At 37.7% G+C, this 4257-nt stretch overlaps 1 pseudogene; it reads right to left on the bottom strand.

Annotated features, from left to right (window-relative positions):
• Positions 1 to 398: 398 nt before the first annotated feature.
• On the bottom strand, positions 399 to 3260 carry LOC119346092 (annotated as a pseudogene).
• Between the last annotated feature and the right edge of the window lie 997 nt (positions 3261 to 4257).

Consider the following 4257-nt stretch of genomic DNA (forward strand, 5'->3'; position numbering starts at 1 on the left):
ATTGCTTAATTCTCTCCTTCAGCGGCAGTTAGGCCTCTAATGAGGCAGAAACACGTAGGTAACAACACAACTACCTGGCGAAATACATTTGAGGCCATGAGTTGCCTGCCCCCTGCGAGTATTCATCCTCCAAATTGACGAAACTGACCAAAAATCCATTGACTCAGCTCAAAGCTTCATACATACAGTATATATATGTAATACTTTTGCCAAATTTTAGGTATGGCGGCTGCCAAACCTCGCCATATAGCTGGATCCGCCCCTGTCTGTCAGTCATAGCAATTTCTCAAAATCATAAATTGTAAGCTTCCAAATTCATCTCAATAATATGGTAGTCAATAACACTATAATCGTAACTATTATAATGACGTCCGGACTTGAGTTTCAAAGTAAGTCACCTCTGGGGCATTGTCAATAATCACACCTTTGCAAGATCAGTTTTAGTAATGGTGAGATCCTTGTGATATCTTCCATCTACCGAGACGTATGACTCACGAAAAAAAACGTCGTGATATCAGTCTAATCTTGGGATCCAGTGCATTAATCAGTTGGTTTGCATAAGAACTTATGCTAGCCATGAAGACAACAAGCTCAAACATATGAGCCGCCTCTTCAAGGAAGGCGTCCGCATGTGGTCTCTTCTTCACGTAGATAGTGTACTATTGTTCTCCATGGCGCATAGGGAATGAAAAGTCTGCCCCATGGTTGTACCTTGCTGAATGGATAAGGGTGCCTATGCAACAGAAAATTAGCATGTCAATAATCTTAAGTTCAAGAAAAGAAACTTACAGGAGAAAAAAAACATTTAACAACTTACCATCAAGATCAAGTGCAAGAGTGATATTCTTCCTAGGTGCCAGTAACATTGGTACGTCATCAATCAGATCCATGTCAGTAGGATCAACTAATTCAGGTATAGGTGCCAATCCCATTCGTACGTCAGTTTCATCCATGCCATTCATCACAGTAAGATCAATTATTTTAGGCGAAGAGCAAGTTGAAGGCTGAACAAGGAATTGAGACTGCGGGTTATTGACAAAGCACATGTCTGCAGTTGTACAAGCAAAGGCAATACTGCTGGCCCCTACATTTTCATGAATGGAAGGGAGTACTCCATGACTGCCACTCATGGTTGTCAGTTCATCCATAGCATATTTATCACTTGGAGCCCCATCTGAAGTATCAAGCATATAAAGAGGAGAATCCTCAATTGGGGAACTGGACAGCAGGCTGCAACTCTGACCCGAGTCTTGAGTTTTTTCATTACTATTGATGATAGTATGATTTGGTGCTGCTAAAATTCCATCTCCATCAGGAAAAAAGGAAGGTGCTGCTAGAATTCCATCTCCACCTGCAAGAAAAACAAGGAAAACCATAACAGAATGGTAAGTTCATAAGTATATAACAATACCAGACTTTTGCTTAATCAGTTTGCTTGATATTAAGTTCCCATTAAGTGCATCAAGTTCTACTTTCCCGGTTAGTTACTTTTCCCTAAAGAGGTTTGACCGTTTGACAAATCAACCACATCAAGCATGGCATATATATGGTTAGATGGTTTTATGATCAAATTTATTGACCATGTCTACCTTTCTAACAGAAGTAGGAGACTCATGGTCCATACACATCCTCCCTAATGACGTTGAAAGGCAGAACAAAGTTTAATAAACAAATCAAAATTCATTAGATTCACTGTTAATATATATACACAAATTTGAGTTTTTCTGGAGTTAGTTAAGGTTTATTTTGAAACATTTGGCAGTTAGTACAGAACACTCATTAGGTTGCTTCACGAGGGAAAGTTTTGCTAATTGTAAACAAAAGTGAGCATGTACCCGGACTTAGCCCATAGAAACAGGCTCCTCATGGATCAAGGAAAACATAAACTTTTAAATTGAGAACCTTAATATTTTTGCATTGACGTAACACGGCAACATATACATCAAAAGGATCACTTTCATGATGTAGTTCGCGAGCTTTCTTTCGATATTTATTTTCATGAGCACATTCTACTAATGCAAGCAGATCGCACATGATATCATGAATTCATAGTGCAGGAAGTTGTAACTCAACCCTTTTACCTTCATTGAGATAATCTTCTACATTAAACTCAGAACTGGCCTGAAAATGTGGTGAGGAAGTGGACGCGGGTTACTCCCTCCGTTCCTAAATATTTGTCTTTCTAGAGATTTTAACAAGTGACTACATACGAAGCAAAATGAGTGAATCTACACTCTAAAATATGTCTATATACATCCATATGTGTAGTTCATTTGAAATCTCTAAAAAGACAAATATTTAGGAACAAAGGGAGTACTCAAATTTAGCATACGAAAGCATCAAGAGTTCCTCCAACATACATAAATAGAATAATACTAATTGAGGACCCTTTAAGGTATAAGCAGCCTCTAACTTCACAGGCAAATCTAACAGGTATAACATATGTATAGTTGGTGTCAGCCCAATTGTGGCAGGACAAAGGTGTTTTGTTTTAACAAATTTTTTATTAAGATATAATATATTAAGATGCTGGTGTAATATAATTTTAGGGAGCAAACCCAGAAAGCAGCGTCTTGCTAAAGGACAATGACTACTTAATACCAAAATAGATCCAGTAATGATAGGCATTTTTATACAGCCTTTGCACTAAATACCTATCTTTAACTGCCAGGCATAAACTGAAATCTAATGGACATGCCAACAACAAAAAAACAGTACCGTTACTCTCTTCATTCGGTATAAATGGGTGTACTAATCTATATAGTTGTATGCTGTGTGCTGTACGTAATAGAATTACACATATACTTCAATGATTGGAATGCTTATGAAGCATTAACCACAACATATGTTTTTAATCAATACATTAGAATATAGTGAGCACCTAGCGCATGTACGAAAATTCCATGGACACGTGCCAGAACATTTTTTTTGTATTGCAAGAAGTCCAATGTAGCACAAAAGTTTACATGGGTAAATTAACTTTAAAAGCAAAAGAACGAATAACCGATGCTAATAAAAACCCTAAAAACTATGAAAACAAGAGAACATGACTTTAAAATCGAGACATATTATCAGAGGGCAGAATATATAAATTGCAATAACAGAAGATATACCAATAGGTTTTTTTTTACCAATACCACAATCAGAAAATTACTAGAGTATATAGCAACACATACCTCAAGCAATTCTCAACATTCTTCACCTACAGAATCGTCGTCTTCCATGATCTCAATAACTTCAGATGCTACCTGGTTCGTCATATATACTTCTGAAAAAGATTAAAGGATAGCAGATTACAAACATGGCAACACTATGGTAGTCTTCATCAATCACACTCGTTCGTACAACAAGAGCACGCCTGGGTAGATCTTGTACTAAGTACTAATAGAGTTCATCTGAGCATAACATCACTCAGAATGGTAAAATCGATCATTCTTCAACTTTACACAGACGAAATACATGAACCAGCAGACATAGGTAAATACATGAACCAACTTGGACACCACCCGGGAAGTTTACATAACCCCATGAGAACAGATCTAGATGGCACAACAGCATGCATGGCTAACAGCAGACTTTACCATGAAGGCAAGATAATATACAGCGGAACAACTAAGTTCGACACTCGGCCCTGGAATTTTCAGGGCCTGGGGCGAAATGAGAATACGGGCCCATTAAAAATATTCAAATATTTCTGACAGAAATATCAAAAGAAAGAGAATTATAGAGAAGCATCCTTTGAAATCGCCTCATCGAGGTCGCCAGTGGCTGATGTGCAGTTCTCTCTTTGGTGACTCAGCCTCTCCACAAGGTCGTGTGGGGGCGGTGATGGGGCGTACCCATTCAGGGCACACTAAAAGATCTAGCGTTGGCGCAGGCAGGGGGTGATCACACATGATATCAAGTTAAATTGTTCTTACTACCCAACGAGCTAAATTGTGCTTGTACTGGGTGGTGGAGAATGAACTATTTTTTTGTATGGCTAAACTAATAGCTTGAAAACAAATTTCTTTCATCAGATGTATATAATGAACCGGATAGCAACTTTAATCAGCCTATAAGAACAAAAATAAATGAAGTAGGATATAAAAAATGTACATAAATAAATAAAGCTGGCGTAATTATATATCAGCCATCCACTTATAACTTTGAATTACGGTTTTGAAAAAGCATAAATTAGTATTGATAGAAATCTGCGAAGACAAAAGTTATTTAGTTATCATTGAGGCTCCAGTTTATTGTTGCCATGTGTTTCGG

Source organism: Triticum dicoccoides, unplaced genomic scaffold (genome assembly GCF_002162155.2).
Source record: "Triticum dicoccoides isolate Atlit2015 ecotype Zavitan unplaced genomic scaffold, WEW_v2.0 scaffold38721, whole genome shotgun sequence".
Taxonomy (NCBI): domain Eukaryota; kingdom Viridiplantae; phylum Streptophyta; class Magnoliopsida; order Poales; family Poaceae; genus Triticum; species Triticum dicoccoides.